The following is a 23,666-nucleotide window of genomic DNA, read 5'->3' as shown; positions in this document are numbered from 1 at the left end:
TTGAAGGTATCTATTCCCATATGGTCTAGCGTTTAGGATTCCTGGTTTTCACCCAGGCGGCCCGGGTTCGACTCCCGGTATGGGAATGCACTTTTTTCTGTACTACTGCCAACATTCAAAGACCGAAATGTGTTTTGCAGATAAAAGTATTTCAGATAGAATTTGCACAATGCAGTCACAAATGCTAAACACCAGGGTATTTGTCATTCATTCTGACCTTTTGCACAAGATTTAATTTTGTTTCATAGCTTAACTCATTCTCAACTACACCTTTTTACTCCAAAGTGTTAAGGGACTCAACAATCCATGTGTTCTGTCTGTCGTTAGGGCTCCTACTTCCTTTCCAATCGGAAACGTTTCAGAAATTAATGGGAAAGTTCTGAGTTGGTAACAAAATCTCTTGAGAAAAGGAGGGAGTATTACCACGTGTGAGGAATAAAATCATATTCTTCAGATTACCAACTGATATGCTAATTATGGTGTTCATGTGGTAAGTTTTAGCTTTAGTGATGTAAAAGTTATTCAATCAAAGCATAAAACTTTTTTTTTTTTTTTTTTTTTTAAACTGTTTTGTTGGATAGTGTAAAGCTTTACCCATGTGGAAAAGGACCTAGTATCCCTGGTTTACTGGTTCAATTCCTGCTATGGGAGTGACCCTCCTTTGGTACATGTACGCACATTCAAAAGCTGCCACGTACCTTGTAGATGGAATCAGTTTAGGTTTGAGCTGCTCTATGCAGCAAAAATGTCAACCACCAGAGTTTTTGGATATTTATTTGCACCACATACCATTGGAGGTCAAATCTCAAACCATTCTTATTTCTCTTATTTAACTCCTAGGATTTAAGGGACTCAGCAACCCTTTTTTCCCTGTCTGTCATTAGAGCTCTCCTCCTTGCTGCAATCGGTTATGTTTTGGTACTGAATGGGAAAAATCGGTGGCTCTCTAGCCACGATGGAGACAGAATTCATTGAAAAAACAAGGGGCCAGTGCCTCTTCTGACCATCAAACGTTCAACCTTCAGCTTATGAGACTGATTTGCTTCCTACTGTGTTAACGAGGCAAGTTGCGAAAACTGAACAGCAGAAGTTTCTTGTGCCAAGTAGTAAACTTCTTTTTTTTAGATTGTCACTGATTCTGATATGCATCATTTCCCATATGGTCTAGCGGTTAGGATTCCTGGTTCTCACCCAGGCGGCCCGGGTTCGACTCCCGGTATGGGAAAGTACCCTTTTCTGTACTACCGCCAACTTTCAAAGACTGACACGTTGTTTTCGGACCAAAGTATTTCAGGTACAATTTGGATTTAAGCGTCAAAAATGCTGAACACCAGCTCCCTGTGACTTTTCATAGCTCAAACCATTCCCAACTACCTCTTTTTACACCAAAAGTGTTAAGAGACTCAACAACCCATGTGTACTATCTGTCATTTGGGTTCACAATTCCTTAACTATCAGAATTGTTTTAGAACTGAAAGGGAAAGTTCTAAGTTGGGGACAAGATCTCTTAAGAAAAGAGGAATATGCTGCCCCGTGTGAGGATCGAACTCACGACCTTCAGATTATGAGACTGACGCGCTACCTACTGCGCTAACGAGGCAAGACACACATGCTAATCTGCAGACATTTCTTGTGCAAGGCACGAAACTTATTTTTTTCATATTGTCAATGAGTTTGAAGGTATCTATTCCCATATGGTCTAGCGTTTAGGATTCCTGGTTTTCACCCAGGCGGCCCGGGTTCGACTCCCGGTATGGGAATGCACTTTTTTCTGTACTACTGCCAACATTCAAAGACCGAAATGTGTTTTGCAGATAAAAGTATTTCAGATAGAATTTGCACAATGCAGTCACAAATGCTAAACACCAGGGTATTTGTCATTCATTCTGACCTTTTGCACAAGATTTAATTTTGTTTCATAGCTTAACTCATTCTCAACTACACCTTTTTACTCCAAAGTGTTAAGGGACTCAACAATCCATGTGTTCTGTCTGTCGTTAGGGCTCCTACTTCCTTTCCAATCGGAAACGTTTCAGAAATTAATGGGAAAGTTCTGAGTTGGTAACAAAATCTCTTGAGAAAAGGAGGGAGTATTACCACGTGTGAGGAATAAAATCATATTCTTCAGATTACCAACTGATATGCTAATTATGGTGTTCATGTGGTAAGTTTTAGCTTTAGTGATGTAAAAGTTATTCAATCAAAGCATAAAACTTTTTTTTTTTTTTTTTTTTTTAAACTGTTTTGTTGGATAGTGTAAAGCTTTACCCATGTGGAAAAGGACCTAGTATCCCTGGTTTACTGGTTCAATTCCTGCTATGGGAGTGACCCTCCTTTGGTACATGTACGCACATTCAAAAGCTGCCACGTACCTTGTAGATGGAATCAGTTTAGGTTTGAGCTGCTCTATGCAGCAAAAATGTCAACCACCAGAGTTTTTGGATATTTATTTGCACCACATACCATTGGAGGTCAAATCTCAAACCATTCTTATTTCTCTTATTTAACTCCTAGGTTTTAAGGGACTCAGCAACCCTTTTTTCCCTGTCTGTCATTAGAGCTCTCCTCCTTGCTGCAATCGGTTATGTTTTGGTACTGAATGGGAAAAATCGGTGGCTCTCTAGCCACGATGGAGACAGAATTGATTGAAAAAACAAGGGGCCAGTGCCTCTTCTGACCATCAAACGTTCAACCTTCAGCTTATGAGACTGATTTGCTTCCTACTGTGTTAACGAGGCAAGTTGCGAAAACTGAACAGCAGACGTTTCTTGTGCCAAGTAGTAAACTTCTTTTTTTTAGATTGTCACTGATTCTGATATGCATCATTTCCCATATGGTCTAGCGGTTAGGATTCCTGGTTCTCACCCAGGCGGCCCGGGTTCGACTCCTGGTATGGGAAAGTACCCTTTTCTGTACTACCGCCAACTTTCAAAGACTGACACGTTGTTTTCGGACCAAAGTATTTCAGGTACAATTTGGATTTAAGCGTCAAAAATGCTGAACACCAGCTCCCTGTGACTTTTCATAGCTCAAACCATTCCCAACTACCTCTTTTTACACCAAAAGTGTTAAGAGACTCAACAACCCATGTGTACTATCTGTCATTTGGGTTCACAATTCCTTAACTATCAGAATTGTTTTAGAACTGAAAGGGAAAGTTCTAAGTTGGGGACAAGATCTCTTAAGAAAAGAGGAATATGCTGCCCCGTGTGAGGATCGAACTCACGACCTTCAGATTATGAGACTGACGCGCTACCTACTGCGCTAACGAGGAAAGACACACATGCTAATCTGCAGACATTTCTTGTGCAAGGCACGAAACTTATTTTTTTCATATTGTCAATGAGTTTGAAGGTATCTATTCCCATATAGTCTAGCGGTTAGGATTCCTGGTTTTCACCCAGGCGGCCCGGGTTCGACTCCCGGTATGGGAATGCACTTTTTTCTGTACTACTGCCAACATTCAAAGACTGAAATGTGTTTTGCAGATAAAAGTATTTCAGATAGAATTTGCACAATGCAGTCAAAAATGCTAAACACCAGGGTATTTGTCATTCATTCTGACCTTTTGCACAAGATTTAATTTTGTTTCATAGCTTAACTCATTCTCAACTACACCTTTTTACTCCAAAGTGTTAAGGGACTCAACAATCCATGTGTTCTGTCTGTCGTTAGGGCTCCTACTTCCTTTCCAATCGGAAACGTTTCAGAAATTAATGGGAAAGTTCTGAGTTGGTAACAAAATCTCTTGAGAAAAGGAGGGAGTATTACCACGTGTGAGGAATAAAATCATATTCTTCAGATTACCAACTGATATGCTAATTATGGTGTTCATGTGGTAAGTTTTAGCTTTAGTGATGTAAAAGTTATTCAATCAAAGCATAAAACTTTTTTTTTTTTTTTTTTTTTTTTTTAAACTGTTTTGTTGGATAGTGTAAAGCTTTACCCATGTGGAAAAGGACCTAGTATCCCTGGTTTACTGGTTCAATTCCTGCTATGGGAGTGACCCTCCTTTGGTACATGTACGCACATTCAAAAGCTGCCACGTACCTTGTAGATGGAATCAGTTTAGGTTTGAGCTGCTCTATGCAGCAAAAATGTCAACCACCAGAGTTTTTGGATATTTATTTGCACCACATACCATTGGAGGTCAAATCTCAAACCATTCTTATTTCTCTTATTTAACTCCTAGGTTTTAAGGGACTCAGCAACCCTTTTTTCCCTGTCTGTCATTAGAGCTCTCCTCCTTGCTGCAATCGGTTATGTTTTGGTACTGAATGGGAAAAATCGGTGGCTCTCTAGCCACGATGGAGACAGAATTGATTGAAAAAACAAGGGGCCAGTGCCTCTTCTGACCATCAAACGTTCAACCTTCAGCTTATGAGACTGATTTGCTTCCTACTGTGTTAACGAGGCAAGTTGCGAAAACTGAACAGCAGACGTTTCTTGTGCCAAGTAGTAAACTTCTTTTTTTTAGATTGTCACTGATTCTGATATGCATCATTTCCCATATGGTCTAGCGGTTAGGATTCCTGGTTCTCACCCAGGCGGCCCGGGTTCGACTCCTGGTATGGGAAAGTACCCTTTTCTGTACTACCGCCAACTTTCAAAGACTGACACGTTGTTTTCGGACCAAAGTATTTCAGGTACAATTTGGATTTAAGCGTCAAAAATGCTGAACACCAGCTCCCTGTGACTTTTCATAGCTCAAACCATTCCCAACTACCTCTTTTTACACCAAAAGTGTTAAGAGACTCAACAACCCATGTGTACTATCTGTCATTTGGGTTCACAATTCCTTAACTATCAGAATTGTTTTAGAACTGAAAGGGAAAGTTCTAAGTTGGGGACAAGATCTCTTAAGAAAAGAGGAATATGCTGCCCCGTGTGAGGATCGAACTCACGACCTTCAGATTATGAGACTGACGCGCTACCTACTGCGCTAACGAGGAAAGACACACATGCTAATCTGCAGACATTTCTTGTGCAAGGCACGAAACTTATTTTTTTCATATTGTCAATGAGTTTGAAGGTATCTATTCCCATATGGTCTAGCGGTTAGGATTCCTGGTTTTCACCCAGGCGGCCCGGGTTCGACTCCTGGTATGGGAATGCACTTTTTTCTGTACTACTGCCAACATTCAAAGACCGAAATGTGTTTTGCAGATAAAAGTATTTCAGATAGAATTTGCACAATGCAGTCAAAAATGCTAAACACCAGGGTATTTGTCATTCATTCTGACCTTTTGCACAAGATTTAATTTTGTTTCATAGCTTAACTCATTCTCAACTACACCTTTTTACTCCAAAGTGTTAAGGGACTCAACAATCCATGTGTTCTGTCTGTCGTTAGGGCTCCTACTTCCTTTCCAATCGGAAACGTTTCAGAAATTAATGGGAAAGTTCTGAGTTGGTAACAAAATCTCTTGAGAAAAGGAGGGAGTATTACCACGTGTGAGGAATAAAATCATATTCTTCAGATTACCAACTGATATGCTAATTATGGTGTTCATGTGGTAAGTTTTAGCTTTAGTGATGTAAAAGTTATTCAATCAAAGCATAAAACTTTTTTTTTTTTTTTTTTTTTTTAAACTGTTTTGTTGGATAGTGTAAAGCTTTACCCATGTGGAAAAGGACCTAGTATCCCTGGTTTACTGGTTCAATTCCTGCTATGGGAGTGACCCTCCTTTGGTACATGTACGCACATTCAAAAGCTGCCACGTACCTTGTAGATGGAATCAGTTTAGGTTTGAGCTGCTCTATGCAGCAAAAATGTCAACCACCAGAGTTTTTGGATATTTATTTGCACCACATACCATTGGAGGTCAAATCTCAAACCATTCTTATTTCTCTTATTTAACTCCTAGGTTTTAAGGGACTCAGCAACCCTTTTTTCCCTGTCTGTCATTAGAGCTCTCCTCCTTGCTGCAATCGGTTATGTTTTGGTACTGAATGGGAAAAATCGGTGGCTCTCTAGCCACGATGGAGACAGAATTGATTGAAAAAACAAGGGGCCAGTGCCTCTTCTGACCATCAAACGTTCAACCTTCAGCTTATGAGACTGATTTGCTTCCTACTGTGTTAACGAGGCAAGTTGCGAAAACTGAACAGCAGAAGTTTCTTGTGCCAAGTAGTAAACTTCTTTTTTTTAGATTGTCACTGATTCTGATATGCATCATTTCCCATATGGTCTAGCGGTTAGGATTCCTGGTTCTCACCCAGGCGGCCCGGGTTCGACTCCTGGTATGGGAAAGTACCCTTTTCTGTACTACCGCCAACTTTCAAAGACTGACACGTTGTTTTCGGACCAAAGTATTTCAGGTACAATTTGGATTTAAGCGTCAAAAATGCTGAACACCAGCTCCCTGTGACTTTTCATAGCTCAAACCATTCCCAACTACCTCTTTTTACACCAAAAGTGTTAAGAGACTCAACAACCCATGTGTACTATCTGTCATTTGGGTTCACAATTCCTTAACTATCAGAATTGTTTTAGAACTGAAAGGGAAAGTTCTAAGTTGGGGACAAGATCTCTTAAGAAAAGAGGAATATGCTGCCCCGTGTGAGGATCGAACTCACGACCTTCAGATTATGAGACTGACGCGCTACCTACTGCGCTAACGAGGCAAGATGCACATTCTAATCTGCAGACATTTCTTGTGCAAGGCACGAAACTTATTTTTTTCATATTGTCAATGAGTTTGAAGGTATCTATTCCCATATGGTCTAGCGGTTAGGATTCCTGGTTTTCACCCAGGCGGCCCGGGTTCGACTCCCGGTATGGGAATGCACTTTTTTCTGTACTACTGCCAACATTCAAAGACCGAAATGTGTTTTGCAGATAAAAGTATTTCAGATAGAATTTGCACAATGCAGTCACAAATGCTAAACACCAGGGTATTTGTCATTCATTCTGACCTTTTGCACAAGATTTAATTTTGTTTCATAGCTTAACTCATTCTCAACTACACCTTTTTACTCCAAAGTGTTAAGGGACTCAACAATCCATGTGTTCTGTCTGTCGTTAGGGCTCCTACTTCCTTTCCAATCGGAAACGTTTCAGAAATTAATGGGAAAGTTCTGAGTTGGTAACAAAATCTCTTGAGAAAAGGAGGGAGTATTACCACGTGTGAGGAATAAAATCATATTCTTCAGATTACCAACTGATATGCTAATTATGGTGTTCATGTGGTAAGTTTTAGCTTTAGTGATGTAAAAGTTATTCAATCAAAGCATAAAACTTCTTTTTTTTTTTTTTTTTTTTTTTAAACTGTTTTGTTGGATAGTGTAAAGCTTTACCCATGTGGAAAAGGACCTAGTATCCCTGGTTTACTGGTTCAATTCCTGCTATGGGAGTGACCCTCCTTTGGTACATGTACGCACATTCAAAAGCTGCCACGTACCTTGTAGATGGAATCAGTTTAGGTTTGAGCTGCTCTATGCAGCAAAAATGTCAACCACCAGAGTTTTTGGATATTTATTTGCACCACATACCATTGGAGGTCAAATCTCAAACCATTCTTATTTCTCTTATTTAACTCCTAGGTTTTAAGGGACTCAGCAACCCTTTTTTCCCTGTCTGTCATTAGAGCTCTCCTCCTTGCTGCAATCGGTTATGTTTTGGTACTGAATGGGAAAAATCGGTGGCTCTCTAGCCACGATGGAGACAGAATTGATTGAAAAAACAAGGGGCCAGTGCCTCTTCTGACCATCAAACGTTCAACCTTCAGCTTATGAGACTGATTTGCTTCCTACTGTGTTAACGAGGCAAGTTGCGAAAACTGAACAGCAGAAGTTTCTTGTGCCAAGTAGTAAACTTCTTTTTTTTAGATTGTCACTGATTCTGATATGCATCATTTCCCATATGGTCTAGCGGTTAGGATTCCTGGTTCTCACCCAGGCGGCCCGGGTTCGACTCCTGGTATGGGAAAGTACCCTTTTCTGTACTACCGCCAACTTTCAAAGACTGACACGTTGTTTTCGGACCAAAGTATTTCAGGTACAATTTGGATTTAAGCGTCAAAAATGCTGAACACCAGCTCCCTGTGACTTTTCATAGCTCAAACCATTCCCAACTACCTCTTTTTACACCAAAAGTGTTAAGAGACTCAACAACCCATGTGTACTATCTGTCATTTGGGTTCACAATTCCTTAACTATCAGAATTGTTTTAGAACTGAAAGGGAAAGTTCTAAGTTGGGGACAAGATCTCTTAAGAAAAGAGGAATATGCTGCCCCGTGTGAGGATCGAACTCACGACCTTCAGATTATGAGACTGACGCGCTACCTACTGCGCTAACGAGGCAAGACACACATGCTAATCTGCAGACATTTCTTGTGCAAGGCACGAAACTTATTTTTTTCATATTGTCAATGAGTTTGAAGGTATCTATTCCCATATGGTCTAGCGTTTAGGATTCCTGGTTTTCACCCAGGCGGCCCGGGTTCGACTCCCAGTATGGGAATGCACTTTTTTCTGTACTACTGCCAACATTCAAAGACCGAAATGTGTTTTGCAGATAAAAGTATTTCAGATAGAATTTGCACAATGCAGTCACAAATGCTAAACACCAGGGTATTTGTCATTCATTCTGACCTTTTGCACAAGATTTAATTTTGTTTCATAGCTTAACTCATTCTCAACTACACCTTTTTACTCCAAAGTGTTAAGGGACTCAACAATCCATGTGTTCTGTCTGTCGTTAGGGCTCCTACTTCCTTTCCAATCGGAAACGTTTCAGAAATTAATGGGAAAGTTCTGAGTTGGTAACAAAATCTCTTGAGAAAAGGAGGGAGTATTACCACGTGTGAGGAATAAAATCATATTCTTCAGATTACCAACTGATATGCTAATTATGGTGTTCATGTGGTAAGTTTTAGCTTTAGTGATGTAAAAGTTATTCAATCAAAGCATAAAACTTTTTTTTTTTTTTTTTTTTTTTAAACTGTTTTGTTGGATAGTGTAAAGCTTTACCCATGTGGAAAAGGACCTAGTATCCCTGGTTTACTGGTTCAATTCCTGCTATGGGAGTGACCCTCCTTTGGTACATGTACGCACATTCAAAAGCTGCCACGTACCTTGTAGATGGAATCAGTTTAGGTTTGAGCTGCTCTATGCAGCAAAAATGTCAACCACCAGAGTTTTTGGATATTTATTTGCACCACATACCATTGGAGGTCAAATCTCAAACCATTCTTATTTCTCTTATTTAACTCCTAGGTTTTAAGGGACTCAGCAACCCTTTTTTCCCTGTCTGTCATTAGAGCTCTCCTCCTTGCTGCAATCGGTTATGTTTTGGTACTGAATGGGAAAAATCGGTGGCTCTCTAGCCACGATGGAGACAGAATTGATTGAAAAAACAAGGGGCCAGTGCCTCTTCTGACCATCAAACGTTCAACCTTCAGCTTATGAGACTGATTTGCTTCCTACTGTGTTAACGAGGCAAGTTGCGAAAACTGAACAGCAGACGTTTCTTGTGCCAAGTAGTAAACTTCTTTTTTTTAGATTGTCACTGATTCTGATATGCATCATTTCCCATATGGTCTAGCGGTTAGGATTCCTGGTTCTCACCCAGGCGGCCCGGGTTCGACTCCTGGTATGGGAAAGTACCCTTTTCTGTACTACCGCCAACTTTCAAAGACTGACACGTTGTTTTCGGACCAAAGTATTTCAGGTACAATTTGGATTTAAGCGTCAAAAATGCTGAACACCAGCTCCCTGTGACTTTTCATAGCTCAAACCATTCCCAACTACCTCTTTTTACACCAAAAGTGTTAAGAGACTCAACAACCCATGTGTACTATCTGTCATTTGGGTTCACAATTCCTTAACTATCAGAATTGTTTTAGAACTGAAAGGGAAAGTTCTAAGTTGGGGACAAGATCTCTTAAGAAAAGAGGAATATGCTGCCCCGTGTGAGGATCGAACTCACGACCTTCAGATTATGAGACTGACGCGCTACCTACTGCGCTAACGAGGAAAGACACACATGCTAATCTGCAGACATTTCTTGTGCAAGGCACGAAACTTATTTTTTTCATATTGTCAATGAGTTTGAAGGTATCTATTCCCATATAGTCTAGCGGTTAGGATTCCTGGTTTTCACCCAGGCGGCCCGGGTTCGACTCCCGGTATGGGAATGCACTTTTTTCTGTACTACTGCCAACATTCAAAGACCGAAATGTGTTTTGCAGATAAAAGTATTTCAGATAGAATTTGCACAATGCAGTCAAAAATGCTAAACACCAGGGTATTTGTCATTCATTCTGACCTTTTGCACAAGATTTAATTTTGTTTCATAGCTTAACTCATTCTCAACTACACCTTTTTACTCCAAAGTGTTAAGGGACTCAACAATCCATGTGTTCTGTCTGTCGTTAGGGCTCCTACTTCCTTTCCAATCGGAAACATTTCAGAAATTAATGGGAAAGTTCTGAGTTGGTAACAAAATCTCTTGAGAAAAGGAGGGAGTATTACCACGTGTGAGGAATAAAATCATATTCTTCAGATTACCAACTGATATGCTAATTATGGTGTTCATGTGGTAAGTTTTAGCTTTAGTGATGTAAAAGTTATTCAATCAAAGCATAAAACTTTTTTTTTTTTTTTTTTTTTTTTTAAACTGTTTTGTTGGATAGTGTAAAGCTTTACCCATGTGGAAAAGGACCTAGTATCCCTGGTTTACTGGTTCAATTCCTGCTATGGGAGTGACCCTCCTTTGGTACATGTACGCACATTCAAAAGCTGCCACGTACCTTGTAGATGGAATCAGTTTAGGTTTGAGCTGCTCTATGCAGCAAAAATGTCAACCACCAGAGTTTTTGGATATTTATTTGCACCACATACCATTGGAGGTCAAATCTCAAACCATTCTTATTTCTCTTATTTAACTCCTAGGTTTTAAGGGACTCAGCAACCCTTTTTTCCCTGTCTGTCATTAGAGCTCTCCTCCTTGCTGCAATCGGTTATGTTTTGGTACTGAATGGGAAAAATCGGTGGCTCTCTAGCCACGATGGAGACAGAATTGATTGAAAAAACAAGGGGCCAGTGCCTCTTCTGACCATCAAACGTTCAACCTTCAGCTTATGAGACTGATTTGCTTCCTACTGTGTTAACGAGGCAAGTTGCGAAAACTGAACAGCAGACGTTTCTTGTGCCAAGTAGTAAACTTCTTTTTTTTAGATTGTCACTGATTCTGATATGCATCATTTCCCATATGGTCTAGCGGTTAGGATTCCTGGTTCTCACCCAGGCGGCCCGGGTTCGACTCCTGGTATGGGAAAGTACCCTTTTCTGTACTACCGCCAACTTTCAAAGACTGACACGTTGTTTTCGGACCAAAGTATTTCAGGTACAATTTGGATTTAAGCGTCAAAAATGCTGAACACCAGCTCCCTGTGACTTTTCATAGCTCAAACCATTCCCAACTACCTCTTTTTACACCAAAAGTGTTAAGAGACTCAACAACCCATGTGTACTATCTGTCATTTGGGTTCACAATTCCTTAACTATCAGAATTGTTTTAGAACTGAAAGGGAAAGTTCTAAGTTGGGGACAAGATCTCTTAAGAAAAGAGGAATATGCTGCCCCGTGTGAGGATCGAACTCACGACCTTCAGATTATGAGACTGACGCGCTACCTACTGCGCTAACGAGGAAAGACACACATGCTAATCTGCAGACATTTCTTGTGCAAGGCACGAAACTTATTTTTTTCATATTGTCAATGAGTTTGAAGGTATCTATTCCCATATAGTCTAGCGGTTAGGATTCCTGGTTTTCACCCAGGCGGCCCGGGTTCGACTCCCGGTATGGGAATGCACTTTTTTCTGTACTACTGCCAACATTCAAAGACCGAAATGTGTTTTGCAGATAAAAGTATTTCAGATAGAATTTGCACAATGCAGTCAAAAATGCTAAACACCAGGGTATTTGTCATTCATTCTGACCTTTTGCACAAGATTTAATTTTGTTTCATAGCTTAACTCATTCTCAACTACACCTTTTTACTCCAAAGTGTTAAGGGACTCAACAATCCATGTGTTCTGTCTGTCGTTAGGGCTCCTACTTCCTTTCCAATCGGAAACGTTTCAGAAATTAATGGGAAAGTTCTGAGTTGGTAACAAAATCTCTTGAGAAAAGGAGGGAGTATTACCACGTGTGAGGAATAAAATCATATTCTTCAGATTACCAACTGATATGCTAATTATGGTGTTCATGTGGTAAGTTTTAGCTTTAGTGATGTAAAAGTTATTCAATCAAAGCATAAAACTTTTTTTTTTTTTTTTAAAAACTGTTTTGTTGGATAGTGTAAAGCTTTACCCATGTGGAAAAGGACCTAGTATCCCTGGTTTACTGGTTCAATTCCTGCTATGGGAGTGACCCTCCTTTGGTACATGTACGCACGTTCAAAAGCTGCCACGTACCTTGTAGATGGAATCAGTTTAGGTTTGAGCTGCTCTATGCAGCAAAAATGTCAACCACCAGAGTTTTTGGATATTTATTTGCACCACATACCATTGGAGGTCAAATCTCAAACCATTCTTATTTCTCTTATTTAACTCCTAGGTTTTAAGGGACTCAGCAACCCTTTTTTCCCTGTCTGTCATTAGAGCTCTCCTCCTTGCTGCAATCGGTTATGTTTTGGTACTGAATGGGAAAAATCGGTGGCTCTCTAGCCACGATGGAGACAGAATTGATTGAAAAAACAAGGGGCCAGTGCCTCTTCTGACCATCAAACGTTCAACCTTCAGCTTATGAGACTGATTTGCTTCCTACTGTGTTAACGAGGCAAGTTGCGAAAACTGAACAGCAGAAGTTTCTTGTGCCAAGTAGTAAACTTCTTTTTTTTAGATTGTCACTGATTCTGATATGCATCATTTCCCATATGGTCTAGCGGTTAGGATTCCTGGTTCTCACCCAGGCGGCCCGGGTTCGACTCCTGGTATGGGAAAGTACCCTTTTCTGTACTACCGCCAACTTTCAAAGACTGACACGTTGTTTTCGGACCAAAGTATTTCAGGTACAATTTGGATTTAAGCGTCAAAAATGCTGAACACCAGCTCCCTGTGACTTTTCATAGCTCAAACCATTCCCAACTACCTCTTTTTACACCAAAAGTGTTAAGAGACTCAACAACCCATGTGTACTATCTGTCATTTGGGTTCACAATTCCTTAACTATCAGAATTGTTTTAGAACTGAAAGGGAAAGTTCTAAGTTGGGGACAAGATCTCTTAAGAAAAGAGGAATATGCTGCCCCGTGTGAGGATCGAACTCACGACCTTCAGATTATGAGACTGACGCGCTACCTACTGCGCTAACGAGGCAAGATACACATACTAATCTGCAGACATTTCTTGTGCAAGGCACGAAACTTATTTTTTTCATATTGTCAATGAGTTTGAAGGTATCTATTCCCATATGGTCTAGCGGTTAGGATTCCTGGTTTTCACCCAGGCGGCCCGGGTTCGACTCCCGGTATGGGAATGCACTTTTTTCTGTACTACTGCCAACATTCAAAGACCGAAATGTGTTTTGCAGATAAAAGTATTTCAGATAGAATTTGCACAATGCAGTCACAAATGCTAAACACCAGGGTATTTGTCATTCATTCTGACCTTTTGCACAAGATTTAATTTTGTTTCATAGCTTAACTCATTCTCAACTACACCTTTTTACTCCAAAGTGTTAAGGGACTCAACAATCCATGTGTTCTGTCTGTCGTTAGGGCTCCTACTTCCTTTCCAATCGGAAACGTTTCAGAAATTAATGGGAAAGTTCTGAGTTGGTAACAAAATCTCTTGAGAAAAGGAGGGAGTATTACCACGTGTGAGGAATAAAATCATATTCTTCAGATTACCAACTGATATGCTAATTATGGTGTTCATGTGGTAAGTTTTAGCTTTAGTGATGTAAAAGTTATTCAATCAAAGCATAAAACTTCTTTTTTTTTTTTTTTTTTTTTTTAAACTGTTTTGTTGGATAGTGTAAAGCTTTACCCATGTGGAAAAGGACCTAGTATCCCTGGTTTACTGGTTCAATTCCTGCTATGGGAGTGACCCTCCTTTGGTACATGTACGCACATTCAAAAGCTGCCACGTACCTTGTAGATGGAATCAGTTTAGGTTTGAGCTGCTCTATGCAGCAAAAATGTCAACCACCAGAGTTTTTGGATATTTATTTGCACCACATACCATTGGAGGTCAAATCTCAAACCATTCTTATTTCTCTTATTTAACTCCTAGGTTTTAAGGGACTCAGCAACCCTTTTTTCCCTGTCTGTCATTAGAGCTCTCCTCCTTGCTGCAATCGGTTATGTTTTGGTACTGAATGGGAAAAATCGGTGGCTCTCTAGCCACGATGGAGACAGAATTGATTGAAAAAACAAGGGGCCAGTGCCTCTTCTGACCATCAAACGTTCAACCTTCAGCTTATGAGACTGATTTGCTTCCTACTGTGTTAACGAGGCAAGTTGCGAAAACTGAACAGCAGAAGTTTCTTGTGCCAAGTAGTAAACTTCTTTTTTTTAGATTGTCACGATTCTGATATGCATCATTTCCCATATGGTCTAGCGGTTAGGATTCCTGGTTCTCACCCAGGCGGCCCGGGTTCGACTCCTGGTATGGGAAAGTACCCTTTTCTGTACTACCGCCAACTTTCAAAGACTGACACGTTGTTTTCGGACCAAAGTATTTCAGGTACAATTTGGATTTAAGCGTCAAAAATGCTGAACACCAGCTCCCTGTGACTTTTCATAGCTCAAACCATTCCCAACTACCTCTTTTTACACCAAAAGTGTTAAGAGACTCAACAACCCATGTGTACTATCTGTCATTTGGGTTCACAATTCCTTAACTATCAGAATTGTTTTAGAACTGAAAGGGAAAGTTCTAAGTTGGGGACAAGATCTCTTAAGAAAAGAGGAATATGCTGCCCCGTGTGAGGATCGAACTCACGACCTTCAGATTATGAGACTGACGCGCTACCTACTGCGCTAACGAGGCAAGACACACATGCTAATCTGCAGACATTTCTTGTGCAAGGCACGAAACTTATTTTTTTCATATTGTCAATGAGTTTGAAGGTATCTATTCCCATATGGTCTAGCGTTTAGGATTCCTGGTTTTCACCCAGGCGGCCCGGGTTCGACTCCCAGTATGGGAATGCACTTTTTTCTGTACTACTGCCAACATTCAAAGACCGAAATGTGTTTTGCAGATAAAAGTATTTCAGATAGAATTTGCACAATGCAGTCACAAATGCTAAACACCAGGGTATTTGTCATTCATTCTGACCTTTTGCACAAGATTTAATTTTGTTTCATAGCTTAACTCATTCTCAACTACACCTTTTTACTCCAAAGTGTTAAGGGACTCAACAATCCATGTGTTCTGTCTGTCGTTAGGGCTCCTACTTCCTTTCCAATCGGAAACGTTTCAGAAATTAATGGGAAAGTTCTGAGTTGGTAACAAAATCTCTTGAGAAAAGGAGGGAGTATTACCACGTGTGAGGAATAAAATCATATTCTTCAGATTACCAACTGATATGCTAATTATGGTGTTCATGTGGTAAGTTTTAGCTTTAGTGATGTAAAAGTTATTCAATCAAAGCATAAAACTTTTTTTTTTTTTTTTTTTTTTTAAACTGTTTTGTTGGATAGTGTAAAGCTTTACCCATGTGGAAAAGGACCTAGTATCCCTGGTTTACTGGTTCAATTCCTGCTATGGGAGTGACCCTCCTTTGGTACATGTACGCACATTCAAAAGCTGCCACGTACCTTGTAGATGGAATCAGTTTAGGTTTGAGCTGCTCTATGCAGCAAAAATGTCAACCACCAGAGTTTTTGGATATTTATTTGCACCACATACCATTGGAGGTCAAATCTCAAACCATTCTTATTTCTCTTATTTAACTCCTAGGTTTTAAGGGACTCAGCAACCCTTTTTTCCCTGTCTGTCATTAGAGCTCTCCTCCTTGCTGCAATCGGTTATGTTTTGGTACTGAATGGGAAAAATCGGTGGCTCTCTAGCCACGATGGAGACAGAATTGATTGAAAAAACAAGGGGCCAGTGCCTCTTCTGACCATCAAACGTTCAACCTTCAGCTTATGAGACTGACTTGCTTCCTACTGTGTTAACGAGGCAAGTTGCGAAAACTGAACAGCAGAAGTTTCTTGTGCCAAGTAGTAAACTTCTTTTTTTTAGATTGTCACTGATTCTGATTGCATCATTTCCCATATGGTCTAGCGGTTAGGATTCCTGGTTCTCACCCAGGCGGCCCGGGTTCGACTCCCGGTATGGGAAAGTACCCTTTTCTGTACTACCGCCAACTTTCAAAGACTGACACGTTGTTTTCGGACCAAAGTATTTCAGGTACAATTTGGATTTAAGCGTCAAAAATGCTGAACACCAGCTCCCTGTGACTTTTCATAGCTCAAACCATTCCCAACTACCTCTTTTTACACCAAAAGTGTTAAGAGACTCAACAACCCATGTGTACTATCTGTCATTTGGGTTCACAATTCCTTAACTATCAGAATTGTTTTAGAACTGAAAGGGAAAGTTCTAAGTTGGGGACAAGATCTCTTAAGAAAAGAGGAATATGCTGCCCCGTGTGAGGATCGAACTCACGACCTTCAGATTATGAGACTGACGCGCTACCTACTGCGCTAACGAGGCAAGACACACATGCTAATCTGCAGACATTTCTTGTGCAAGGCACGAAACTTATTTTTTTCATATTGTCAATGAGTTTGAAGGTATCTATTCCCATATGGTCTAGCGTTTAGGATTCCTGGTTTTCACCCAGGTGGCCCGGGTTCGACTCCCGGTATGGGAATGCACTTTTTTCTGTACTACTGCCAACATTCAAAGACCGAAATGTGTTTTGCAGATAAAAGTATTTCAGATAGAATTTGCACAATGCAGTCAAAAATGCTAAACACCAGGGTATTTGTCATTCATTCTGACCTTTTGCACAAGATTTAATTTTGTTTCATAGCTTAACTCATTCTCAACTACACCTTTTTACTCCAAAGTGTTAAGGGACTCAACAATCCATGTGTTCTGTCTGTCGTTAGGGCTCCTACTTCCTTTCCAATCGGAAACGTTTCAGAAATTAATGGGAAAGTTCTGAGTTGGTAACAAAATCTCTTGAGAAAAGGAGGGAGTATTACCACGTGTGAGGAATAAAATCATATTCTTCAGATTACCAACTGATATGCTAATTATGGTGTTCATGTGGTAAGTTTTAGCTTTAGTGATGTAAAAGTTATTCAATCAAAGCATAAAACTTTTTTTTTTTTTTTTTTTTTTTTAAACTGTTTTGTTGGATAGTGTAAAGCTTTACCCATGTGGAAAAGGACCTAGTATCCCTGGTTTACTGGTTCAATTCCTGCTATGGGAGTGACCCTCCTTTGGTACATGTACGCACATTCAAAAGCTGCCACGTACCTTGTAGATGGAATCAGTTTAGGTTTGAGCTGCTCTATGCAGCAAAAATGTCAACCACCAGAGTTTTTGGATATTTATTTGCACCACATACCATTGGAGGTCAAATCTCAAACCATTCTTATTTCTCTTATTTAACTCCTAGGTTTTAAGGGACTCAGCAACCCTTTTTTCCCTGTCTGTCATTAGAGCTCTCCTCCTTGCTGCAATCGGTTATGTTTTGGTACTGAATGGGAAAAATCGGTGGCTCTCTAGCCACGATGGAGACAGAATTGATTGAAAAAACAAGGGGCCAGTGCCTCTTCTGACCATCAAACGTTCAACCTTCAGCTTATGAGACTGATTTGCTTCCTACTGTGTTAACGAGGCAAGTTGCGAAAACTGAACAGCAGAAGTTTCTTGTGCCAAGTAGTAAACTTCTTTTTTTTAGATTGTCACTGATTCTGATTGCATCATTTCCCATATGGTCTAGCGGTTAGGATTCCTGGTTCTCACCCAGGCGGCCCGGGTTCGACTCCCGGTATGGGAAAGTACCCTTTTCTGTACTACCGCCAACTTTCAAAGACTGACACGTTGTTTTCGGACCAAAGTATTTCAGGTACAATTTGGATTTAAGCGTCAAAAATGCTGAACACCAGCTCCCTGTGACTTTTCATAGCTCAAACCATTCCCAACTACCTCTTTTTACACCAAAAGTGTTAAGAGACTCAACAACCCATGTGTACTATCTGTCATTTGGGTTCACAATTCCTTAACTATCAGAATTGTTTTAGAACTGAAAGGGAAAGTTCTAAGTTGGAGACAAGATCTCTTAAGAAAAGAGGAATATGCTGCCCCGTGTGAGGATCGAACTCACGACCTTCAGATTATGAGACTGACGCGCTACCTACTGCGCTAACGAGGCAAGACACACATGCTAATCTGCAGACATTTCTTGTGCAAGGCACGAAACTTATTTTTTTCATATTGTCAATGAGTTTGAAGGTATCTATTCCCATATGGTCTAGCGGTTAGGATTCCTGGTTTTCACCCAGGCGGCCCGGGTTCGACTCCCGGTATGGGAATGCACTTTTTTCTGTACTACTGCCAACATTCAAAGACCGAAATGTGTTTTGCAGATAAAAGTATTTCAGATAGAATTTGCACAATGCAGTCAAAAATGCTAAACACCAGGGTATTTGTCATTCATTCTGACCTTTTGCACAAGATTTAATTTTGTTTCATAGCTTAACTCATTCTCAACTACACCTTTTTACTCCAAAGTGTTAAGGGACTCAACAATCCATGTGTTCTGTCTGTCGTTAGGGCTCCTACTTCCTTTCCAATCGGAAACGTTTCAGAAATTAATGGGAAAGTTCTGAGTTGGTAACAAAATCTCTTGAGAAAAGGAGGGAGTATTACCACGTGTGAGGAATAAAATCATATTCTTCAGATTACCAACTGATATGCTAATTATGGTGTTCATGTGGTAAGTTTTAGCTTTAGTGATGTAAAAGTTATTCAATCAAAGCATAAAACTTCTTTTTTTTTTTTTTTTTTTTTTTAAACTGTTTTGTTGGATAGTGTAAAGCTTTACCCATGTGGAAAAGGACCTAGTATCCCTGGTTTACTGGTTCAATTCCTGCTATGGGAGTGACCCTCCTTTGGTACATGTACGCACATTCAAAAGCTGCCACGTACCTTGTAGATGGAATCAGTTTAGGTTTGAGCTGCTCTATGCAGCAAAAATGTCAACCACCAGAGTTTTTGGATATTTATTTGCACCACATACCATTGGAGGTCAAATCTCAAACCATTCTTATTTCTCTTATTTAACTCCTAGGTTTTAAGGGACTCAGCAACCCTTTTTTCCCTGTCTGTCATTAGAGCTCTCCTCCTTGCTGCAATCGGTTATGTTTTGGTACTGAATGGGAAAAATCGGTGGCTCTCTAGCCACGATGGAGACAGAATTGATTGAAAAAACAAGGGGCCAGTGCCTCTTCTGACCATCAAACGTTCAACCTTCAGCTTATGAGACTGACTTGCTTCCTACTGTGTTAACGAGGCAAGTTGCGAAAACTGAACAGCAGAAGTTTCTTGTGCCAAGTAGTAAACTTCTTTTTTTTAGATTGTCACTGATTCTGATTGCATCATTTCCCATATGGTCTAGCGGTTAGGATTCCTGGTTCTCACCCAGGCGGCCCGGGTTCGACTCCCGGTATGGGAAAGTACCCTTTTCTGTACTACCGCCAACTTTCAAAGACTGACACGTTGTTTTCGGACCAAAGTATTTCAGGTACAATTTGGATTTAAGCGTCAAAAATGCTGAACACCAGCTCCCTGTGACTTTTCATAGCTCAAACCATTCCCAACTACCTCTTTTTACACCAAAAGTGTTAAGAGACTCAACAACCCATGTGTACTATCTGTCATTTGGGTTCACAATTCCTTAACTATCAGAATTGTTTTAGAACTGAAAGGGAAAGTTCTAAGTTGGGGACAAGATCTCTTAAGAAAAGAGGAATATGCTGCCCCGTGTGAGGATCGAACTCACGACCTTCAGATTATGAGACTGACGCGCTACCTACTGCGCTAACGAGGCAAGACACACATGCTAATCTGCAGACATTTCTTGTGCAAGGCACGAAACTTATTTTTTTCATATTGTCAATGAGTTTGAAGGTATCTATTCCCATATGGTCTAGCGTTTAGGATTCCTGGTTTTCACCCAGGTGGCCCGGGTTCGACTCCCGGTATGGGAATGCACTTTTTTCTGTACTACTGCCAACATTCAAAGACCGAAATGTGTTTTGCAGATAAAAGTATTTCAGATAGAATTTGCACAATGCAGTAAAAAATGCTAAACACCAGGGTATTTGTCATTCATTCTGACCTTTTGCACAAGATTTAATTTTGTTTCATAGCTTAACTCATTCTCAACTACACCTTTTTACTCCAAAGTGTTAAGGGACTCAACAATCCATGTGTTCTGTCTGTCGTTAGGGCTCCTACTTCCTTTCCAATCGGAAACGTTTCAGAAATTAATGGGAAAGTTCTGAGTTGGTAACAAAATCTCTTGAGAAAAGGAGGGAGTATTACCACGTGTGAGGAATAAAATCATATTCTTCAGATTACCAACTGATATGCTAATTATGGTGTTCATGTGGTAAGTTTTAGCTTTAGTGATGTAAAAGTTATTCAATCAAAGCATAAAACTTTTTTTTTTTTTTTTTTTTTTTTAAACTGTTTTGTTGGATAGTGTAAAGCTTTACCCATGTGGAAAAGGACCTAGTATCCCTGGTTTACTGGTTCAATTCCTGCTATGGGAGTGACCCTCCTTTGGTACATGTACGCACATTCAAAAGCTGCCACGTACCTTGTAGATGGAATCAGTTTAGGTTTGAGCTGCTCTATGCAGCAAAAATGTCAACCACCAGAGTTTTTGGATATTTATTTGCACCACATACCATTGGAGGTCAAATCTCAAACCATTCTTATTTCTCTTATTTAACTCCTAGGTTTTAAGGGACTCAGCAACCCTTTTTTCCCTGTCTGTCATTAGAGCTCTCCTCCTTGCTGCAATCGGTTATGTTTTGGTACTGAATGGGAAAAATCGGTGGCTCTCTAGCCACGATGGAGACAGAATTGATTGAAAAAACAAGGGGCCAGTGCCTCTTCTGACCATCAAACGTTCAACCTTCAGCTTATGAGACTGACTTGCTTCCTACTGTGTTAACGAGGCAAGTTGCGAAAACTGAACAGCAGAAGTTTCTTGTGCCAAGTAGTAAACTTCTTTTTTTTAGATTGTCACTGATTCTGATTGCATCATTTCCCATATGGTCTAGCGGTTAGGATTCCTGGTTCTCACCCAGGCGGCCCGGGTTCGACTCCCGGTATGGGAAAGTACCCTTTTCTGTACTACCGCCAACTTTCAAAGACTGACACGTTGTTTTCGGACCAAAGTATTTCAGGTACAATTTGGATTTAAGCGTCAAAAATGCTGAACACCAGCTCCCTGTGACTTTTCATAGCTCAAACCATTCCCAACTACCTCTTTTTACACCAAAAGTGTTAAGAGACTCAACAACCCATGTGTACTATCTGTCATTTGGGTTCACAATTCCTTAACTATCAGAATTGTTTTAGAACTGAAAGGGAAAGTTCTAAGTTGGGGACAAGATCTCTTAAGAAAAGAGGAATATGCTGCCCCGTGTGAGGATCGAACTCACGACCTTCAGATTATGAGACTGACGCGCTACCTACTGCGCTAACGAGGCAAGACACACATGCTAATCTGCAGACATTTCTTGTGCAAGGCACGAAACTTATTTTTTTCATATTGTCAATGAGTTTGAAGGTATCTATTCCCATATGGTCTAGCGTTTAGGATTCCTGGTTTTCACCCAGGTGGCCCGGGTTCGACTCCCGGTATGGGAATGCACTTTTTTCTGTACTACTGCCAACATTCAAAGACCGAAATGTGTTTTGCAGATAAAAGTATTTCAGATAGAATTTGCACAATGCAGTCAAAAATGCTAAACACCAGGGTATTTGTCATTCATTCTGACCTTTTGCACAAGATTTAATTTTGTTTCATAGCTTAACTCATTCTCAACTACACCTTTTTACTCCAAAGTGTTAAGGGACTCAACAATCCATGTGTTCTGTCTGTCGTTAGGGCTCCTACTTCCTTTCCAATCGGAAACGTTTCAGAAATTAATGGGAAAGTTCTGAGTTGGTAACAAAATCTCTTGAGAAAAGGAGGGAGTATTACCACGTGTGAGGAATAAAATCATATTCTTCAGATTACCAACTGATATGCTAATTATGGTGTTCATGTGGTAAGTTTTAGCTTTAGTGATGTAAAAGTTATTCAATCAAAGCATAAAACTTTTTTTTTTTTTTTTTTTTTTTTAAACTGTTTTGTTGGATAGTGTAAAGCTTTACCCATGTGGAAAAGGACCTAGTATCCCTGGTTTACTGGTTCAATTCCTGCTATGGGAGTGACCCTCCTTTGGTACATGTACGCACATTCAAAAGCTGCCACGTACCTTGTAGATGGAATCAGTTTAGGTTTGAGCTGCTCTATGCAGCAAAAATGTCAACCACCAGAGTTTTTGGATATTTATTTGCACCACATACCATTGGAGGTCAAATCTCAAACCATTCTTATTTCTCTTATTTAACTCCTAGGTTTTAAGGGACTCAGCAACCCTTTTTTCCCTGTCTGTCATTAGAGCTCTCCTCCTTGCTGCAATCGGTTATGTTTTGGTACTGAATGGGAAAAATCGGTGGCTCTCTAGCCACGATGGAGACAGAATTGATTGAAAAAACAAGGGGCCAGTGCCTCTTCTGACCATCAAACGTTCAACCTTCAGCTTATGAGACTGATTTGCTTCCTACTGTGTTAACGAGGCAAGTTGCGAAAACTGAACAGCAGAAGTTTCTTGTGCCAAGTAGTAAACTTCTTTTTTTTAGATTGTCACTGATTCTGATTGCATCATTTCCCATATGGTCTAGCGGTTAGGATTCCTGGTTCTCACCCAGGCGGCCCGGGTTCGACTCCCGGTATGGGAAAGTACCCTTTTCTGTACTACCGCCAACTTTCAAAGACTGACACGTTGTTTTCGGACCAAAGTATTTCAGGTACAATTTGGATTTAAGCGTCAAAAATGCTGAACACCAGCTCCCTGTGACTTTTCATAGCTCAAACCATTCCCAACTACCTCTTTTTACACCAAAAGTGTTAAGAGACTCAACAACCCATGTGTACTATCTGTCATTTGGGTTCACAATTCCTTAACTATCAGAATTGTTTTAGAACTGAAAGGGAAAGTTCTAAGTTGGAGACAAGATCTCTTAAGAAAAGAGGAATATGCTGCCCCGTGTGAGGATCGAACTCACGACCTTCAGATTATGAGACTGACGCGCTACCTACTGCGCTAACGAGGCAAGACACACATGCTAATCTGCAGACATTTCTTGTGCAAGGCACGAAACTTATTTTTTTCATATTGTCAATGAGTTTGAAGGTATCTATTCCCATATGGTCTAGCGGTTAGGATTCCTGGTTTTCACCCAGGCGGCCCGGGTTCGACTCCCGGTATGGGAATGCACTTTTTTCTGTACTACTGCCAACATTCAAAGACCGAAATGTGTTTTGCAGATAAAAGTATTTCAGATAGAATTTGCACAATGCAGTCAAAAATGCTAAACACCAGGGTATTTGTCATTCATT

At 40.3% G+C, this 23,666-nt stretch overlaps 41 non-coding genes across 41 annotated transcripts; 27 read left to right on the top strand and 14 right to left on the bottom strand.

Annotated features, from left to right (window-relative positions):
- The first annotated feature begins 14 nt into the window (after window positions 1-14).
- Window positions 15-86, top strand: TRNAE-UUC (transfer RNA glutamic acid (anticodon UUC)). Its single transcript has one exon. It is a non-coding gene; the product is annotated as a tRNA-Glu (tRNA).
- A 1,067-nt stretch (window positions 87-1,153) lies between these two features.
- On the top strand, window positions 1,154-1,225 carry TRNAE-CUC (transfer RNA glutamic acid (anticodon CUC)). Its single transcript has one exon. It is a non-coding gene; the product is annotated as a tRNA-Glu (tRNA).
- A 302-nt stretch (window positions 1,226-1,527) lies between these two features.
- On the bottom strand, window positions 1,528-1,600 carry TRNAM-CAU (transfer RNA methionine (anticodon CAU)). The gene has a single exon. It is a non-coding gene; the product is annotated as a tRNA-Met (tRNA).
- An 88-nt stretch (window positions 1,601-1,688) lies between these two features.
- On the top strand, window positions 1,689-1,760 carry TRNAE-UUC (transfer RNA glutamic acid (anticodon UUC)). Its single transcript has one exon. It is a non-coding gene; the product is annotated as a tRNA-Glu (tRNA).
- Window positions 1,761-2,827: 1,067 nt separating this feature from the next.
- TRNAE-CUC (transfer RNA glutamic acid (anticodon CUC)) lies at window positions 2,828-2,899 on the top strand. Its single transcript has one exon. It is a non-coding gene; the product is annotated as a tRNA-Glu (tRNA).
- Window positions 2,900-3,201: 302 nt separating this feature from the next.
- TRNAM-CAU (transfer RNA methionine (anticodon CAU)) lies at window positions 3,202-3,274 on the bottom strand. Its single transcript has one exon. It is a non-coding gene; the product is annotated as a tRNA-Met (tRNA).
- Window positions 3,275-3,362: 88 nt separating this feature from the next.
- TRNAE-UUC (transfer RNA glutamic acid (anticodon UUC)) lies at window positions 3,363-3,434 on the top strand. Its single transcript has one exon. It is a non-coding gene; the product is annotated as a tRNA-Glu (tRNA).
- Window positions 3,435-4,505: 1,071 nt separating this feature from the next.
- Window positions 4,506-4,577, top strand: TRNAE-CUC (transfer RNA glutamic acid (anticodon CUC)). Its single transcript has one exon. It is a non-coding gene; the product is annotated as a tRNA-Glu (tRNA).
- Window positions 4,578-4,879: 302 nt separating this feature from the next.
- TRNAM-CAU (transfer RNA methionine (anticodon CAU)) lies at window positions 4,880-4,952 on the bottom strand. The gene has a single exon. It is a non-coding gene; the product is annotated as a tRNA-Met (tRNA).
- Window positions 4,953-5,040: 88 nt separating this feature from the next.
- On the top strand, window positions 5,041-5,112 carry TRNAE-UUC (transfer RNA glutamic acid (anticodon UUC)). Its single transcript has one exon. It is a non-coding gene; the product is annotated as a tRNA-Glu (tRNA).
- Window positions 5,113-6,180: 1,068 nt separating this feature from the next.
- On the top strand, window positions 6,181-6,252 carry TRNAE-CUC (transfer RNA glutamic acid (anticodon CUC)). The gene has a single exon. It is a non-coding gene; the product is annotated as a tRNA-Glu (tRNA).
- A 302-nt stretch (window positions 6,253-6,554) lies between these two features.
- Window positions 6,555-6,627, bottom strand: TRNAM-CAU (transfer RNA methionine (anticodon CAU)). The gene has a single exon. It is a non-coding gene; the product is annotated as a tRNA-Met (tRNA).
- An 88-nt stretch (window positions 6,628-6,715) lies between these two features.
- Window positions 6,716-6,787, top strand: TRNAE-UUC (transfer RNA glutamic acid (anticodon UUC)). Its single transcript has one exon. It is a non-coding gene; the product is annotated as a tRNA-Glu (tRNA).
- A 1,071-nt stretch (window positions 6,788-7,858) lies between these two features.
- On the top strand, window positions 7,859-7,930 carry TRNAE-CUC (transfer RNA glutamic acid (anticodon CUC)). The gene has a single exon. It is a non-coding gene; the product is annotated as a tRNA-Glu (tRNA).
- A 302-nt stretch (window positions 7,931-8,232) lies between these two features.
- TRNAM-CAU (transfer RNA methionine (anticodon CAU)) lies at window positions 8,233-8,305 on the bottom strand. Its single transcript has one exon. It is a non-coding gene; the product is annotated as a tRNA-Met (tRNA).
- A 1,228-nt stretch (window positions 8,306-9,533) lies between these two features.
- TRNAE-CUC (transfer RNA glutamic acid (anticodon CUC)) lies at window positions 9,534-9,605 on the top strand. The gene has a single exon. It is a non-coding gene; the product is annotated as a tRNA-Glu (tRNA).
- Window positions 9,606-9,907: 302 nt separating this feature from the next.
- TRNAM-CAU (transfer RNA methionine (anticodon CAU)) lies at window positions 9,908-9,980 on the bottom strand. The gene has a single exon. It is a non-coding gene; the product is annotated as a tRNA-Met (tRNA).
- An 88-nt stretch (window positions 9,981-10,068) lies between these two features.
- On the top strand, window positions 10,069-10,140 carry TRNAE-UUC (transfer RNA glutamic acid (anticodon UUC)). The gene has a single exon. It is a non-coding gene; the product is annotated as a tRNA-Glu (tRNA).
- Window positions 10,141-11,210: 1,070 nt separating this feature from the next.
- On the top strand, window positions 11,211-11,282 carry TRNAE-CUC (transfer RNA glutamic acid (anticodon CUC)). The gene has a single exon. It is a non-coding gene; the product is annotated as a tRNA-Glu (tRNA).
- Window positions 11,283-11,584: 302 nt separating this feature from the next.
- Window positions 11,585-11,657, bottom strand: TRNAM-CAU (transfer RNA methionine (anticodon CAU)). Its single transcript has one exon. It is a non-coding gene; the product is annotated as a tRNA-Met (tRNA).
- Window positions 11,658-11,745: 88 nt separating this feature from the next.
- TRNAE-UUC (transfer RNA glutamic acid (anticodon UUC)) lies at window positions 11,746-11,817 on the top strand. The gene has a single exon. It is a non-coding gene; the product is annotated as a tRNA-Glu (tRNA).
- Window positions 11,818-12,880: 1,063 nt separating this feature from the next.
- On the top strand, window positions 12,881-12,952 carry TRNAE-CUC (transfer RNA glutamic acid (anticodon CUC)). The gene has a single exon. It is a non-coding gene; the product is annotated as a tRNA-Glu (tRNA).
- Window positions 12,953-13,254: 302 nt separating this feature from the next.
- On the bottom strand, window positions 13,255-13,327 carry TRNAM-CAU (transfer RNA methionine (anticodon CAU)). Its single transcript has one exon. It is a non-coding gene; the product is annotated as a tRNA-Met (tRNA).
- Window positions 13,328-13,415: 88 nt separating this feature from the next.
- Window positions 13,416-13,487, top strand: TRNAE-UUC (transfer RNA glutamic acid (anticodon UUC)). The gene has a single exon. It is a non-coding gene; the product is annotated as a tRNA-Glu (tRNA).
- A 1,070-nt stretch (window positions 13,488-14,557) lies between these two features.
- TRNAE-CUC (transfer RNA glutamic acid (anticodon CUC)) lies at window positions 14,558-14,629 on the top strand. The gene has a single exon. It is a non-coding gene; the product is annotated as a tRNA-Glu (tRNA).
- Window positions 14,630-14,931: 302 nt separating this feature from the next.
- Window positions 14,932-15,004, bottom strand: TRNAM-CAU (transfer RNA methionine (anticodon CAU)). Its single transcript has one exon. It is a non-coding gene; the product is annotated as a tRNA-Met (tRNA).
- A 1,227-nt stretch (window positions 15,005-16,231) lies between these two features.
- TRNAE-CUC (transfer RNA glutamic acid (anticodon CUC)) lies at window positions 16,232-16,303 on the top strand. The gene has a single exon. It is a non-coding gene; the product is annotated as a tRNA-Glu (tRNA).
- Window positions 16,304-16,605: 302 nt separating this feature from the next.
- Window positions 16,606-16,678, bottom strand: TRNAM-CAU (transfer RNA methionine (anticodon CAU)). Its single transcript has one exon. It is a non-coding gene; the product is annotated as a tRNA-Met (tRNA).
- An 88-nt stretch (window positions 16,679-16,766) lies between these two features.
- Window positions 16,767-16,838, top strand: TRNAE-UUC (transfer RNA glutamic acid (anticodon UUC)). Its single transcript has one exon. It is a non-coding gene; the product is annotated as a tRNA-Glu (tRNA).
- Window positions 16,839-17,906: 1,068 nt separating this feature from the next.
- Window positions 17,907-17,978, top strand: TRNAE-CUC (transfer RNA glutamic acid (anticodon CUC)). Its single transcript has one exon. It is a non-coding gene; the product is annotated as a tRNA-Glu (tRNA).
- Window positions 17,979-18,280: 302 nt separating this feature from the next.
- On the bottom strand, window positions 18,281-18,353 carry TRNAM-CAU (transfer RNA methionine (anticodon CAU)). The gene has a single exon. It is a non-coding gene; the product is annotated as a tRNA-Met (tRNA).
- Window positions 18,354-18,441: 88 nt separating this feature from the next.
- On the top strand, window positions 18,442-18,513 carry TRNAE-UUC (transfer RNA glutamic acid (anticodon UUC)). The gene has a single exon. It is a non-coding gene; the product is annotated as a tRNA-Glu (tRNA).
- Window positions 18,514-19,583: 1,070 nt separating this feature from the next.
- TRNAE-CUC (transfer RNA glutamic acid (anticodon CUC)) lies at window positions 19,584-19,655 on the top strand. Its single transcript has one exon. It is a non-coding gene; the product is annotated as a tRNA-Glu (tRNA).
- A 302-nt stretch (window positions 19,656-19,957) lies between these two features.
- Window positions 19,958-20,030, bottom strand: TRNAM-CAU (transfer RNA methionine (anticodon CAU)). Its single transcript has one exon. It is a non-coding gene; the product is annotated as a tRNA-Met (tRNA).
- Window positions 20,031-20,118: 88 nt separating this feature from the next.
- Window positions 20,119-20,190, top strand: TRNAE-UUC (transfer RNA glutamic acid (anticodon UUC)). The gene has a single exon. It is a non-coding gene; the product is annotated as a tRNA-Glu (tRNA).
- A 1,068-nt stretch (window positions 20,191-21,258) lies between these two features.
- TRNAE-CUC (transfer RNA glutamic acid (anticodon CUC)) lies at window positions 21,259-21,330 on the top strand. The gene has a single exon. It is a non-coding gene; the product is annotated as a tRNA-Glu (tRNA).
- Window positions 21,331-21,632: 302 nt separating this feature from the next.
- TRNAM-CAU (transfer RNA methionine (anticodon CAU)) lies at window positions 21,633-21,705 on the bottom strand. The gene has a single exon. It is a non-coding gene; the product is annotated as a tRNA-Met (tRNA).
- An 88-nt stretch (window positions 21,706-21,793) lies between these two features.
- TRNAE-UUC (transfer RNA glutamic acid (anticodon UUC)) lies at window positions 21,794-21,865 on the top strand. Its single transcript has one exon. It is a non-coding gene; the product is annotated as a tRNA-Glu (tRNA).
- A 1,068-nt stretch (window positions 21,866-22,933) lies between these two features.
- Window positions 22,934-23,005, top strand: TRNAE-CUC (transfer RNA glutamic acid (anticodon CUC)). Its single transcript has one exon. It is a non-coding gene; the product is annotated as a tRNA-Glu (tRNA).
- A 302-nt stretch (window positions 23,006-23,307) lies between these two features.
- Window positions 23,308-23,380, bottom strand: TRNAM-CAU (transfer RNA methionine (anticodon CAU)). The gene has a single exon. It is a non-coding gene; the product is annotated as a tRNA-Met (tRNA).
- Window positions 23,381-23,468: 88 nt separating this feature from the next.
- On the top strand, window positions 23,469-23,540 carry TRNAE-UUC (transfer RNA glutamic acid (anticodon UUC)). The gene has a single exon. It is a non-coding gene; the product is annotated as a tRNA-Glu (tRNA).
- The last annotated feature ends 126 nt before the right edge of the window (window positions 23,541-23,666 follow it).

This window comes from Ranitomeya variabilis, chromosome 5 (genome assembly GCF_051348905.1).
Source record: "Ranitomeya variabilis isolate aRanVar5 chromosome 5, aRanVar5.hap1, whole genome shotgun sequence".
NCBI lineage: Eukaryota > Metazoa > Chordata > Amphibia > Anura > Dendrobatidae > Ranitomeya > Ranitomeya variabilis.
The sequence above is the reverse complement of the archived record's forward strand: the minus strand, read 5'-3'. Positions and strand labels throughout refer to the sequence as shown.